The sequence below is a fragment of the Canis lupus genome, chromosome 5, assembly GCF_011100685.1.
Source record: "Canis lupus familiaris isolate Mischka breed German Shepherd chromosome 5, alternate assembly UU_Cfam_GSD_1.0, whole genome shotgun sequence".
NCBI classification, from domain to species: Eukaryota; Metazoa; Chordata; class Mammalia; order Carnivora; family Canidae; genus Canis; species Canis lupus.
Window position 1 is genome coordinate 51,938,195 of NC_049226.1, and position 16,169 is coordinate 51,954,363.

The 16,169-nt window shown below is 41.9% G+C and overlaps 1 protein-coding gene across 5 annotated transcripts in view; it reads left to right on the forward strand.

The window, feature by feature from the left end:
- The window catches only part of DAB1 (DAB adaptor protein 1), a 1,027,070-nt gene that overhangs the window by 97,389 nt on the left and 913,512 nt on the right, over positions 1 to 16,169 (forward strand). For all 5 annotated transcript variants that reach the window (XM_038537411.1, XM_038537399.1, XM_038537400.1 and 2 more), the window contains exon 3: positions 15,943 to 16,090. The gene's annotated coding sequence lies outside the window, so the exon portion shown is untranslated. The remainder of the gene's footprint in view (positions 1 to 15,942; positions 16,091 to 16,169) is intronic.

Here is a 16,169-nt window from a genome sequence, read left to right on the forward strand (position 1 = left end):
AGGCAAAGACTTTGGAGCCTGAGTTTAAATCCTAGCATCTCCCCCCTTCTATCAGCTGTATGACCTTGGGCATCTTACTTCACATCTATGAACCTCAGTTTCTCACCTGTCATTAGGAATAATAATACCAGCCTCATAGGTTTCTTTGGATTATTACTGTTATTAATAATCATAGCTACTGTGTGTGTACACAGTACTGTGTGTCAGATTCTGAATTAATTGTTTTATACATATTATCAGTAATCCTTGTAACCCTACATGTGGGTATTGCTCTTATCACTAATTTACACAAACAGAAACTGAGGCTGAGATTGAGTTAGTACATGTCAGAGCTGAGACCTGAGAGACCTGTCTCTCTGATAGTCTGTAACCGTAACCACTATGCTCTCTTGAAATTATGAATTGAACACCTAGAACCAAAAGCCTTGACACAAACTATGTTGTCAGTAATATTACCTATTTTCTCCAGTACTTTTTTTTTTTTTTTTTTTTAACTAATGTATCCGTTAGGATCCGGTCAGGAAAATAGAGGTATTTCAAGCAGAGGGAATTCAGTACAGGATTGGTTGCATGGATGTTGGAAGAAGTGAGAATCCAAAGGCTGACATTGTGGCAAGCCAGACACCAGTGATGAGAGGAAGCCATTTATTTAATCCTCAGTTTAGAGGAACACAGGGAGAAGGTGATGCTAGCAAATCCCAGAGACTAGGGTCACCTTCAGATGCTAGGAACTTAGAGGAACAATGGAAGAGATGCTACTCCTCCTGGAGATGTCATCTCCTACAAACTTAACAAAGAAGGACAGACAGAAGAAATCTGAGATCAAAATGGCAGGTGCCTGGCATATCTAACAACTCCATGAAATAGGTAGGTTGAGATTATCGTCTTTTTTGACTCTGCCAAGTATCCAATCAATGGCACAATAGCGGTCCCATTTTATAGAATGAAAAAGTAAAGGCCAGACAATAAATAACAACCAGAGCTCCAAAGAGGGAGTCATTAATCCTGTGGAATTCAAGGAAGGCTACAGAATGGGAGGGAAATTCCATCATGGATTATGGACAAGTAGGGTTTTGTCAAATGGCTCAACTTGTGAAAGGGTCTTCCAAGCAGTGAGAACTGAAGAAGTAAAGATATGGATTCATGGATTGAAAGGTTTAAGCTGTATAGTCTCTGAATTTCCTGCCAATTATAACTTTTTATTTATTTTAACTTTGAAATCCTACTGGAGACTAGAGAGATACATAATCTATAGTTTTCCTAGGAACTTAAAGGATCCATTTTCTAATACTGAGCTAAATCCCTGGATCCCTGTTTCCACTGGCTATATGCTATCCCTTCATGTTGATGCAGAAGTTGATATGTGGGTGGGGAATGTGTTGCTAACAAGATCTACCCCGAAGGGACAGAGAATTTTGTTCTCTGGTTAACATAGTTGGGAAACAGCAACACAGCAGCTATACACGTTAACGTTTCAGTGACCCACTTCTAGGTTATGTTGTCAGAACCTTTGATCTGCATGTATTTCCATTATACAGACCCCTTTGCACTGAGTTCAATGGCTGAACTTTGCTGCTGACATCACACCTACCCTCTTGGAGTACCAACCTCCATTCCTAGTGGTGGATGGAGTGTTTCACTTGAGGAAATGCAAATCTGATAAAATGTAGCCTTTCTCCTCCTCCTCACTTAAAATCCTTCAGGGGTGCTCCATGCCTTCAAAATAAATCTAAGCTCCTTTAAATATCGTGGCTCCCTCCTGAGTCTCTCTGTCCCCTTCCCTGACCTGTGGGTTTCAGATGTATTGAATTGCTGTTCATGCTCTTACTTCCATGAGAACCGGTGCTGTCCTCACTGGAATATCCTTGCCCAGCTTCTGTTTCTGTCTCTGTCTATGGCTTCCTATGGGGACTTCTCCTTGCTTGCACCCCCTCCTTCTGTGTATGTGTTTTGTTGCTTGCACAGAACTAGTGCTCAGTATTTGTAGCTTTGGGGGTATTGGATCTTCTTGAAGGCCTGCTATATAGTAGCAATTTGGTAAATGGTAGCTATCCGGGTAGTGTTGCTATGTTTCATTTCCACCTTCCTAGTACCTAACCCAGTGTTTGGCACACCTTAGGCTAGTAGATAAACGTTTGTTGTATATTTGAAGAAATGGAGATTTAAAAATAAAACATTCTAAAAGCCTCCATCTAGGAGTGCCTGGTTAGCTCAGTAGGTGGAGCATGTGACTCTTGGTCTTGGGGTTGTGAATTTGAGCCTCATGTTGGGTGTAGAGGTTACTTAAAAATAAAATCTTGAAAAAAAACAACAAGCCTCCATTTATTAAATATGGTACTGTTAAAAAATTATCTATAATTCAGACTTGCCTTAACATGCTCAGGTAGGAGCATGCTTCCAAGATAGTTGGCAAGAAGTCCAGTCCTGCTTTTATTAGACAGCCATTAAAGAAGCCAGCATCTCTTTATGCATGGCCCTCTAATTTTATTACCTTTGCTCCTCAATTCAGTAGCCACCTGTGACAAGGCCTCAACTTAACAAGCAAACCTTCTTCCTGGGGCAGATCTGCCTTGGCCTTTGACTGCCAATAACGAAGAGCCTTGGCAGATGAGGTGAATACTTGTACCTTCTGTTATGCATCAGCTATCCAAAGGCCCAACCATTTGGGCATTTAAACTGTCTCAACTGGGAGGTTGGTGTGGGATGTGAGCCCTTTGATTAGAAGAGATACCTGGCCCAGCACCCCACAGTCAGACTTCAGTGTCATACATTGCTCTGTCTCTGAGAGTGGCTCATTGATCAAAGGATTCTTTCCCTACCAGCCCTGACGCAGCTTCCAAATCCTACACAGACTAGAGCATAAGAGCAAGCCAGCACCAGTCCTAGCACATTAGAGGACTCCTCCTTGCAGTCCTGGGGCATTGTCACAGAGCAGGGTGGGAGTGTTTAAAGGTCTGTGTCCTGCAGCCACACTGCCTGGATGGGAATTCATACTTTGCACTGACACTTGTTAGCTGCATGACCTTGGACAGGTTACTTCTCTCCTCAATGCCCCAGGGCATACAATTTAGCATGAGGATAATGGGAAGAGTGACATGAATAGGGGGGCTTAAATGAGTATATATGGGTGTAATAGGATAGAGAGCTATGCCTGGTGTATAATAAGCACTATATAAGTTTGGTTCTTAATAGTCATTCTACAAACATAAGCTGAGACATGCCGAGTATTATTCTAGGTGCTATATAAGGAAACAGATGAAAAGATGTGCTTCTACCCTCAGTGATCCACTTCTACAAGGAATGAGAGACAAGTAAGCAAATCACTGCAGGAGTTTGACTGATAGAAAATGAAGATGAAGGTTGCACAAGATTCCATAAGAGTTCAGAGCACCTGCCCAGGATTGTCAGGGAAGGTGTTAAGGGCTTCACAAGGAAAGACACTGGAGCTGTTAAAGGGGGAGGGCGGAGTTTGGCAAAAGGATTAGGAGGAGAGAATATTCCAGATGGGTTGGAATACATGCGTGAAGATCCAGAGCTAGGGCCCAGCGTGGCCTGTTTGGGGAACTGTCATGTGTAACTGGCTCCTAGGTATGATGAAGCAGGAACAGATGAGGTGATGCATCACACAAGGGCCAGTCTTTGGGCTCAACATGCAGCTCTTAGGAGCTGAGCCACAGTTTCCGTGGGTTAGGAGGACTCCTTCAGAATTATGAGATTCGGTGAAACAAGAGAATTGAGATGGATACTTTTTGTTGCACTTAGAACTATTATGTTTATTTTTTAAGAGAAAAAAGTAACTAAAAAATTAGACTTTCATGATATCAGTGTTAGACCTGAGTTTCAGAACTTGCAAATAGTGTATCAGTGTGTGAACTATTTCTACTTGGATGTGTGGTATATTTTTAACTCTATGATTCTTCTGACCAGGGTTCTCAATCCAAAGGAAACTCATTTAGCCTGAAGGTTCCATACCAATTACATAGCTTTATAAGGTCAAAGTAAAAGTTGGGAGTCATTTTATCTTCATCTGTACTGGTAGAAATTACAGAATCAAGCTGCTTTAATGAGAAAAAGCACTGGGAAGGGAGAAGTGAAAATGAAGGTGTCAGCACCATCAGAGACTGCTGCTGAGTCCGGAAGCTAGAGGATGAGCCTGGGTTGGGCTGTGAAGTCCTCTGACAATGTAGTCTCAAGCCCCGAACTAGTTGCCAGGGCTTCAAGAGGAACAGACATGAAACACAACATCCTTCCACCCTTATTAAGATTTAATCCTGCTTTCAACAGGATTGTAATGTTATTAAATTAGATTTTTTTTTCCTTCCTTAAAAAGGGATTTAACTTTTGCTTTCCTGACATCATAATCAACATGGAACAGATGCAAAGGGGAAATTGTGTGACCACTAGTAATACGGACCTATACTTAACATGTAGCATGCAAAGTTATTAAAATGGAAATTAATTCTTTTTATTACTATCGTACCCTATCAATTAATTTGGTTGGAGGTGCTTATGAATATGCAATCATTCTTCCCTGCTGCCTGTCCCTTAGTCTATGTGTGTGGAAAGCATTGGTGAAGCAATAGGTCGAATTTTAGATGCCTCTGCTAGCTTTGCTAACACTCTTTGCTTCCTACGAATGTTGCTGGTGGTGATGGCTGACAGTATTGAATTTCTTTTTCCATGCCAGGCTCTGTTCTAAGCATTTTACAACCATTGCCTTATTCAGTGCTCACAATAAATTTTTGAAATGGGTACTTTTACTGTCCCTATATGAAGAAAAGGAAGATGTGGCACAATGTGGCAAAAGGGCCTTCCTGGGGTTTCATAACCATTCTGACTCTGAAAACTGTATTTTTCACAATGGGCTACCCTGCATCTCACAGATTCCAAAGAAGGGACTAGGACAGGGCATGTATCTCAGACACCAAGCTCCTAGAAGCTGAAGAATAGTGTTGGGGATCTGGAATGGGATAGAGGGCTCTGACCTGGGGACACATGTTTGAAAATAAAGTTTTTATTATTATTTAGGTATGGCAAAGCCATCAGATCAGGAAAAGACTGTCATTCATAGTTTATTACTCACAGATCCCAAGAGGAGGGGCACAGCATGGTACAGAGTCCATATGGAAGCTCCAGGCTTGGTCAGGAGGCAGAGGGAGTGAGGGAACTGTGGGCCAGAGCCTTTATTGTGATTTCTGTAGGAAGGAACATTAGGCAGGCTAAACCGGTTTAGTATTGGCTAGTTTGAATAATTTCAGTGGGCTCTGGGGCATAGGGGCTGTCCCTAGTTGTTTGGTGCTTGACTGTGGGGTGATTAGGACAGATGGATGGTGGCCTAGAGTGTTAGAGGTTGGAGGGGGGTATGGGATCTGGACTGGTTTATTTGCATCTGAGAAGTGCACTCCAGGAAAATTTTTTACTATCTCTAGGAGTTAGCTAATCCTGAGAGGAATGCTCCCTGAAGTATCAAGACCCCATACATCAAAGCATCAGAAATACAAAAAATAAAATATATTTAATTGAGCAAGCCCTCAGTTGGGGGGAGAGGGGGGTTGCTGTGGGAGGCCCCTAGGGGGTACCCAAGTGGGAAGGAGGAAAGCAAGCCAGGACAGTTGTGCCAGTAAGAAAGACCTGAATATACAGTTGTCTTCGTGATGCCTAGGAAGGGGCAGGAAACTGGAGACATGGAAATTAAGTTTCAAATTATCATTTGCCTTTTGACAGTATCCATAATGTGCATATTATACTTTATATGCATATTAAACTTTGAGGTGTGGGGAGTAGAATATGAACCATCTTTTCAGCTGTGCCCATCCTCTTTGAAAACAGGCCCCATCTTGATCGTCCTTGCACATCATACAGATTCTTTTTGTTGTTGTTGTTTAAAGATTTTTATTTATTTATTCATGAGAGAGAGAGAGAGAGGCAGAGACACAGGCAGAGGGAGAAGCAGGCTCCATGCAGGGAGCCTGACTCGGAACTCGATCCTGGGTATCCAGGATCCCGCCCTGGGCTGAAGGCAGCACTAAACCGCTGAGCCACGGGGGCTGTCCACCATACAGATTCTGTGTGAGACCTGCTCTCTCAGAATGGAAGGGCCCTAGTTCATACCTTATTGCTAAATCTTGGTTCCTCCATAATACCCCATCGGGCAAAATATGTCTTCAAGTGTCATTTGCAAACTATGGTTTTGGTAAGAGGGAGGTTGTCAACACAGGTGAGAGGAGACCCAGGAGAGGGGCCATAGTCATGGATTCAGGCTTGACTGGTAACCACTGATTCACAATTGCCTCCTTTTTCCCTTACTTTGGAAAAGCCAGAGAAATTTCATAAGGTGAACCGAGATAGCACTACTACAAAACCAGCTACAGGTTTGCTGTACAAGTAGTACTTGGATAGCGGGATGATATGTGCATCGCTTGCAGAGGCTTTTTAATCACCCATCCAGAACGTTAGGACTCCTTCTGGATACCTCCTCTTTCCCATTCCCATCCCCAATCTAATAGCCTTCAATCTCATTTCTGCCTCCAAAGCATGTCCTGGAATGTCCACAGTCAATGTCTGCACCAGGCCTGAGAAGCCACAACTGATTATCTCCTACACTTCTACAAGAAATGCTTCATGAGCCTCTTCATTTTGCTTCTTGCCACCCTCTAATCAGTCTTCTGTATGTGAGCCATATATATATATATATTTTTTAAATATAGAAGATATCAAGTCACTCTTCTCCTTAATACCTTTTTATAGTGTATCTGCTAGGGAAGGCTAGCTGCTGTAGCAAAAGGAGCAAAACTATAGAGCAGCTCACACACAAGAGTTTTTACCTGAATGAATGAATAGCTCATCAGGGCGGCCTCACTCGATGGAGTAATTCAGCCTTGTTAATATGTAGTTCCAGAGATTCCCTAGGTTGGATTTCTTGGAAGCAGATCCTGAAACCAGGATTCATATGAAAGTGATCTAGTAAGAAGTTTAACTGGGAAAACTGATTCAGATATAGGGGAGCAGGACCAGGAAGGAAAGAAAATCAAGCAAGAGTATCATATCTAGCAAAATCCCAGGGAGGTAACTTTACACTAATCCTGCAAAGCAAGATCCAGTGAGGATGTAGATCCCACCTTGGAGTTGTCCCCTCAGAGAAAAGATCTGTATGTAGTATTTGAGTCCATTCATTGGTTAAGGGCTGCCTCTAGGGAGACATACCTTCCCAGATACTTCTAGCAATTGGTGTGTGCAGGCAGAGAGGGGTTCTGACACACTGAGGGCAGGTCTTGGATTAGGAGATGCAGGTGATGGCATTTGGGAGAGAAAGAACACCTGGAGTCGGCTCTACAGGAAAATGATAGAGATCCAAGGAGAGATGGGTGGAGGCCTCAGAGCACCTGTTAACTCAAAAGCACCCTGGGGGCTTCATTCTAGCGGGATGGAGAGGACCTGGGCAGCTTAAATGGACCACACTCAGAGATGAGTCACATCAGGTCTGCTTACATTCCATGGGCTGGAACTCAGATTCAGGGCTATCTCTAACTCCAAGGGAGGCTGGGAAGTGTAGTGCAGCTGTGTATGCAGCAAGCAGAAGACAACATAGGTCTCCTGCTACAGATATTCTCTCTTAATACTTGAATAAAAATCTATCCTTCCTGCCAGGGCCTACAAATATCTACATGCCTACTTCTCCAGCAGTGTCACCTACTCCTCTCTCTGCATCCCCACCACACTCCAGCTGCATCTGGGCACTTCTTTCTCATGTGCCAGGCTTTATTACTGCAGACTGTGTGAAAAATTAGCAGAAACCTTTTGGCCTAAAATTACAATATTTTCTTATAGTGACAAAAGTGTTCATTTGACCTTTGAGTAAGGGTGTTTGATGGATTGGGATAAAGTAGGTAATGAAACAATGAGTCATACTTAGTAGAGCCTATAAGAACCATAGCTAGCCTTAGATAAATTCACGGAAAGTAGAGTAGAGAGCCAAACCTGTCAGTGGGCAGCATCTGGTGGCCTCAGGTGTACTCAGCCAGGTGCATCGTCTCATCATCACTGCTGCAAATGCAGAGCCCACTGTGCCTAAGCTGTCTCTCTGATTACCAGTTAGGAACATGAGCATGACCTTGGACAAATTCATGAACCTAGATGCTCCTCGATTTTCTCATCTGTAAAGTGGGACCGATAATTGTTCCTGACTCATAGGATTATTGGAAAGATCAGATGAGTTAATATAATAGAAAGGGCTAAGCACTTTATAACTGCTGTTATTACTATTAGAGGACCTTCGGGGCTACACAACCTGCTACTCCAGCTTCCCTGCCCTCTCCCTGGGATGAGATTCAGAAGGACACTTTCTTGTTAGCGACTTCTTTTCTTTTGCTTTCCTGCAGCCCACCTCAGGCTAAGGGATGTTGGGAGGAAACAAACACAAGTAAGCTCCTGTTTAATATGAAGCATGTGTGTATGTGCGTTTTCCCTGCATTAGGCGCAACTTAAATCAAAGAACCGGAGACCTATTGGCAAGCAGTGCTAGAATCTGAGTGATGCCCATCCCATGTCTTTCACCAAAGCTGCAGTTTTCCTTGAGAACAGAGCTCAAGTCTCTCCATGGGCCAGGGGCTCGCTTTTCCTTTATGCCACCAGACCTGGGTCTGGTGCTGCCTTTGACTGCGCATCTCACAATCTCACAAGGTGCCATTCTCAAACACTGCAGTGATGGCCCTGACCTGTGTGCTCGTTTAAGGGGAGGTAGACTTCTTGGCGGGACCAGCAGCATGCATATGCAAGATTGGAAGAGATTCATGCTGGCCATTTGCAGGCAATCCATAACAGCTGAGTTATGGAAGTGGAAGCTTCAGTTTTCATTGTTACTGGATTCATTTGGGGAAGGAACTCCAGAGGCTGCAAAACCAACTCACTTTTTAAACAAAAATGCATAAGGACCAGGAGGACTCAGGTCAACTAGTTAGAGTAATGTCATTGAATGTCTTCTTTGGGATGAGAAGTGATCATTTCTGGGCCAAGTGCTCCTATAACAGATGTAATCTGCAAACATTCAGTCCTTGTCTCTAGTACCCTCTGGTCTTCCTCTTCTAACTGGGGCCTGGCAGACCAGAACTAAGACTGTGCCACTGGTACTTAAGTTAGAGAAAATCCTTTAGTTGTTTGCCTCTTATTGCATAGCAAATCATCCCACCATTAGTGGCTTCAGGTAACAACACTGGATATCTTACAATCTCTGTAGATCAGGAAACTGAGGCAGCTTATCTGAGTTCTGTAGGTTCTGGATTCTGGCTACAGCTGCAATAATACCGGGGACTATAGTCATCCCATGGTTTGACTGGGGCACGATCCATTTTCAAGCCCACTCACTGGTTATTGGCAGGATTCAGTTCTTGGCAGGCAGTGAGACCGAGGGCTCAGTTCTTCTGGCTGTTGGCAAGAGGCTGCCCTCAGTTCTTTACCACATGGGCCTCTTCATAGGGAAGCTTGAAATATGGTAGCAAGCTTCATCAGGGTAAGCAAAGAGAGAGCCAGAGAGAGTGAGTGAGTGCCAGCAGGATGAAAGTCATACTCTTTAGGAACCAAATCATCAGAGTAACATTCTTTCCCTATTGCTGTGTTCTGTCTGTTAGAAGCAAGTTACTAGGCCCAGGCTACCCTCAAAGGTAGGGAATTGCACAGGGGCTTGCATACCAGGAGATGGGGATCATGGTGGCCATCCAAGAATTCCAACTGTCACCATTCCTTCCAGCAATTTTAGAATTCTCAAATTTCACTCTATCCCTACATCATACCACCATGCATGGATTATAATTAGGGTGAATATGTGTCTCGGTTGGCCTGGAAAGGACCAGGTTAAATGATTAAAGAGAAAAGATCACTCTAAGTGTAGAATAACAATGCCTTGAATATTTTTAAGAAATGTCTGTAGAGATTTTCTTCATTTTCATAAGGTAGAAGTGCTTTGCTTAAGAAAAATTAACTTTGTCACTCTTAATCTATTTAACACATATTTGTTGAATGCTTTCTAGATAGTGAGGCTATAAAGTAGAAAAAAAATATCCTCATCCTCTAAGAAGTCAGATGAGAACATGACTACTAATAATATTGTGCAAAAAATGCTGTGAGAGGGGGTGTCATGGAATCAGAGATGGGGGCCTTTGGATTTTTCTGAAGGTTGAATAGGAGTTAGCTGGTTAAAGGATGTCTCATTCAGGTTCCTAACAGGAAACAAAGGCCATGTTAAAAATGGGATCGTTGAAGGAGGGTTTATTCTCAAAGGTGAGGTTATAAGGTATCGTGTAGGTCTGTGGTAGTCAGCTATACCACCCAGGCCCCATGCACTGAGAGGAGTGCAGGTCCTGTAGCGTTGGTCTCCTTGAGGGAGGAGAGCCTTCCCAAGGTTTCTTTCCCAGCTCTCATTGATCTTGTAGGAAAGAACCAAGGGAATACATACTCTGACCTCACTTCCCTCTTTCCCTTTCGTTGCCTGCCAAACCCAACTAGAAACCAGAGGCCCTGAGGAGCCTCACTGTGGCCCAGACGGATTAGCCTCAAGAGATACAGAGCAGAGTGGGAAAGTGGAAGGTGTGTCTGGAAGGGCAATAGAAGCCATCTGCCACCGTGGGTTAGTCACACCCATTCCAGAGAAAGGGACCATAGTGAATGGAGTCCTGATGACCTTGTACTAACAAATATGATTTGAAACAAGAGGAAAGAAGCAACTGAGCCTAAAGAAGCAGGCAGAGGGTAGGTCATGGAAGTCTCCCTGGATCTTTTACAACATTGTCCTACCTGAAACAGCCAGCCCATGCCCGCCCTGAGGTCAGATGGTACCTTCAGTAGTATATACAGATCACACTGTCCATTCCTGGGCTGTGCAAAAAATATATATATAGTTTCTACCCTGAAGGTGGTAGAAGAGATTTTAGCAGAGTATTTGTGGGATCTGCCCTGAATTATGGATGGGGTGGCTGTGGGGTTAAGGGTAGACTGTAAGGGGGCTGGTTAAAATTCCAGCTCTGCCCCTGCTGCCTTGGGACTTTGCACAAGACCTTTAAACTCTCTGGTTCCCAATTTTCTAGCTGATAAAACTCAGCTGGCAACTCTGGCTCTCTGAGCATGAAGATTAGATGAGATAGATGTTTTAGAAAATACAGAATGTTCAACGTAAGCTTCTAGCACACAGTTCAGCCAGTGATTTTAAGAGGCTGAAAGTAAGGAGGGAATTAGCACTTTGGGCACCAGAATGCCAGGCGTTATGTTTGAACATTTTACATTGAATATTCCGTTCACTCCATGGATCACCCCTAGATAGCTATTATCTTATCTTTCAGAAGCGGAAAGAGAGGCCTGTTTTGATTACTGATTAGGCACCATGCCCAGGAGACATGAAGGTAAATAAGAACTAGTCCTGGCCTTTAGGAGTTTATCATTATGGTTACTTAGGTTGTTTAGATCAGCACTCCTCACATTGTAATGCACACCTAGCATCGTGTTCAAATACAGATTCTGACTCACTAGTACTAGAATCTGGCTGGAAATTCTGCATTCTCCCAGATGACATAGATGCTGCTGGCCTGAGGATGGTATTTTAAGGAGGTTAAAGGTCAGATTCAGCACACACACACATACACACTCACACACACTTAAACACACATACACGTTTTTATCAATTCTTGCAGTCATGCTAAATTGAAGCAGGGAAAAGGTCTTTTACAGCAATTCCAACTTCAGGAAATGGAGAAGTAGAAGGAGAAAGCTTTGTGCTCTAGTATTTAACTGAAGAGCAGTCACTAAGACCAGGCATTCTGTTCTAGAATCTAAACCTTCCCTTGTTGGGGCTGAGCAGAATATTGTTTTTCTGCCCCTTGGATATATCCCATTATGAGCTTTGATCAAAGCAAACCTTTCCCTTTGAGGCTTGGGGCACATGTTAATGGCTTTGTTATTCGCATGTATCTGCATATATTTGCAAAGCAATTCAACTGCTTCTGATGGGGAGGAGCAATAGGGCTGGTGGTTGAGTTTAGGGTTTAAGCATCTGTCTAAAGCTTGGTCCATAGCATCTCATCTTAAAAGCAATCTAACAGCAGAGAGCTGGGGCAGTCCTGGTGATGAACTAAGAACTCAATTTCCAGCTGCTTAGCTGGTTGAAGATTCCAAGCCCTTCACGGGAGCTTTTGGTCACAGGGAGCTTTGCTCCACTTTGAGGCTACCCTTTGCTTCCCAAGTATCTTCCTTTTTTTTAAAGAATTAATTAATTAATTAATTAATTTGAGAGAGAGATGGGGGGAGCAGTAGACGAGAGGGACAAGCAGATTCCCCAATGAGCACAGAGCCAGATGCCAGGCTCAGTCCCACAACCCTGAGATCATGACCTGAGCAGAAATCAAGAATTGGATGCTCAACCTATTGAGCCTCCCAGGTGCCCCCCAGGTATCTTCTTAAAATGTTTCTCTGAACAGGCCAGTCTCCTATTCAAAGACTTTCCTTTGTTCTCCATTATCTATGAGAGAAAGCAAATCTTAACATGACACTCAAAACCCTCCCTACATAACTAGGTCCCTTGGCTTCAGCCTCCCCTCTGCTATCTCCCTTAGGTGGGCATGCTCTAGCCAACTGAAGCAACTCTTGTTTTCCCTAAGCCTTATTGATTCTCGCCTTTAAGACTTTGCTTTTGTCAGTACTTCAGTAAGTGCCTTCTCCCTACTTTCCTAACTCATGTCCACATTCTATCCATCCTTCAAGACTCAGCTTCAGTCCTGTGCCCTCTTAGGGAGCCTTCTTGGAACTTTCCACGTGGAGAAATTCCTCCCTCTTGTGAACCCCCTCAACATTTTAGCCATGACCTTCTTATTGTGTGAAGTTCTTTGTTTATGTATTAGGAAAGTCCTGGGTCATTGCATGTCTTGAAGGCTGCCCATGCCTATGTGTGTGTGTGTATACATATATACATATGTATATATATATGTATGTGTATAAAAAGTGCTTAATAAAACTTAATAAAACTTTGAGTACATCAATAAAATTTTGAGTACATGAATGAATGAAAGATAAGACAGATGGCTTCTGAACTATGATTTTATGGCAGCATATTTTCCAATGTATTCATTCTTTTAATACATATTTATTGAGCTCCTGCTCTGTTTCAGGCATGAGATTCTGGGAGTACAAAGGTGAGGAGAGGAGAGTCCTGGCCCCCCAGGGGCTGTTCTGGGGATGGGGCCATCTCATGTTCTTTGTTTAATTAAGTTGGCTACACTCCAACTAGTTGCTTAATAATAAATGATTTGAAAAATCTGAAAACATCTGATATTTTTACAGATCAGTGACCTGTTAGATGAACAGGCTAAATCTTGTTTAATCTGTGCTTCTGTTCATCAAAGAAGTCTTTTGGTGTGGAGTGTGACAGCAAATTAGATTGTACTTTCATTGTGCCGTTTGCTCTCCCCCCATCTTAAAAATAATAATGGTGTATATTTTTGGTAGAAACCTTGGAAATAAAAAAATGAATAAAAATATCTCATAATTTCAGAGACAAGAAATCAATGATTATTAACATTTGGCATATTTCCTTTTAATTTTTTGTTTTATTTTTAGAAATGCACACATAAACACAGTTGAGTCATGCTTTTTGTATCAAACTTTTACTGTTTTTTTCCCACATAATAGTATACTTACTACATATTTTTTGCATGTTGTTGAAAATTCTTGAAATGATTTTAAATTACATTTAGTGTTTATTGTATGGATGTGTCATAATTTTTCAACCCTTTCCCCATTATTTATAAAAGCTAAAAATGGGAAACAGCTACACTATGAACATCTTTGTGTGTCACTATTTTCCCTTGTCTGATCATTTTATTAGCATTCTTAAAGTGGAATTAGTGAGTTCAAGGGTATGAATATGCTTAAGTCCTTTCTTTTCCTTTTTACCAGTTTTTCTTTACCAGAGATGGTTAATTCTTCTCATTTTATTAGGATGAACCTGGCCTCAACTTTCTTTAATACCCTTTTGTAATTAACGCAGAGTGTACCGGCTCCAAGCCCCCTCCCTCATTAAAGCACAGCAAACAGCTTCAAGATCTTTTCTTTGAGACAACATCCCCATTCACCAATATCCACAGTGCTGGCCAATGCTGCTCCTGTTGATTTTTTTGTAGTCTGGGTGATGGATTTTTGTAACAGCAACTCTAAGTGGACTTGACATCAGAAACACTTTTTTTAGTGCATCCAGCCTGCATTTTGATCTTTTAGCTAAAATATACTGTAAGCACTTCTTTTGCTCTCAGACTTCTAGAAGAGCAATCCCACTGAGGCTGTGTTGAATTAGCCTGAATCACCAGCTTCTCATTGCTTGCTCGGATAAGGGCTATCCACCCATGGACCTCTCAAGGTCCTGGTTCTCATCTTGGTCTCTTTCAACTGTGGAAGAATCAAGGAGCTCATTATTGTCAGCCTTAATACTAGAGAGTGAAACTTCACTTTAATTGAATCTACTTATAAAACTCTCACATGTGTGTAATCCTCTACAGTTTACAAAGCACCTCCAAGGGCATCAGCTAATTTGGTCATCACCATCTCTCTGCAAGGTACCTATTTATACCTCTACTGTTTCATAGGCAGAGTAACCGGGATATAAGCAGTGCTTGTGCTGGCATTAGTAATGGAAAGAATGTGGGAACATTCTTTGAAAACATATATACTTAATTTCAAATACAACTAATTAGTTGTATTAAGTAAGTTCTCTGAGGATCAGGTTCCTCATCTGTGTGTGGAACAATACAGTTGATTCTTATTTTTTGCAGATTCTTTGTGAACTCAACTACTAAAATTTATTTGTAATTCCCAGATTGATATTGGTGGCACTTTTGTGGCACTTTTGTTGCACAGAGCGACAAAAATATAAATTGCCCAGTAGGCGTGCACCCAGCTGAGGTCACACAAGTCAATATTCTGTCTTTTTGTTTTGGTGGTCATACTGTAAACAGGTGTCCTTTGTGAGATCTTTTTAGTGCTACATATTACATTTTTGTGTCCCTTTTTTGGCGATTTCACTTTTTTTTTTCCACTTTTTTCTATGGTTGAACCTCACGTATAGTACTGAAGTACTATCTTGTGTTCCTAAGCAGAAGAAGGCGGTGATGTGCTTTATAGAGAGAATATACATGTTAGATAAGTTTCATTCAGGAGTGTGTTACAGTGCTGTTGGACATGATTTCAATGTTAATGAATCAACCATTTATTAAATAAAATGTCTTTAAAAAGAAATACATATAAATAAAGGTATGTATTGATCAGTTGATGAAATTATTGTGACCAGAGGCTCACAGGAACCTAGCCCCCCTAGGAACAATGGCTTAGTATGCACATAGCTTTATAGAACATTACTGCAAATAACAATAATGATTGTATCTATTTTATGGGGTTGCTGTGTATGTTAAGTAAGGATATGCGCAAAATGCCTACTATGTTGATGTTTTATAAGGGAAGACTGTATCCTACTGTATGAGGGAGCAGAGACTATGAGAAGTTACCTGCCTTATTTAAAATCATTAGACCAGAAAGTGGCTCAGGTTAGTAGCATATGAATCCATTCTATCTGAATCCAAAAGCAGCAATCCTCAAAGCATACAGGCTACATCTAGGAATAATCCCACATGGAAATTAAATGCTTTTTAGTTCCTTCTGACTGCTCTTGACTTAAAGATTTTATCTACATGACTGAATTCTGAAAAACCTATTTACACCACCACCACCACCATCTTTGTGCCAGGCACGGTGCTAACCATGTGCCATCTGGTACCTCTTCATTGCATATTGATCATATAAAGTAGGCATTATTGTTATTGTGACCATTTTAGAGACCCAGAGAAGTTAAACGAATTTTTTCAAAGTCCTACAACTTGGAGAACAAAGATAACAGTTTAGGTCTTTTTGACTCCACAGCTCCTGTTCTGAATCTTGACATCAGAAAGCACCAAACTCTTGGAGAATCTATAGAACAGCAAAGCAGCCAACTGAAGAATCAGCAACAACAACGGCAACAACAAAACAGTGGAGAAGGACATAGAGTTTTCTATGTTTACTTACCCAGGTAAAGTTATTCAAGAAAGTAATCAGCATTAACCATCATGGTCTTACAAAGAAAAGTAATCTTAATATCTTAAAAGTAT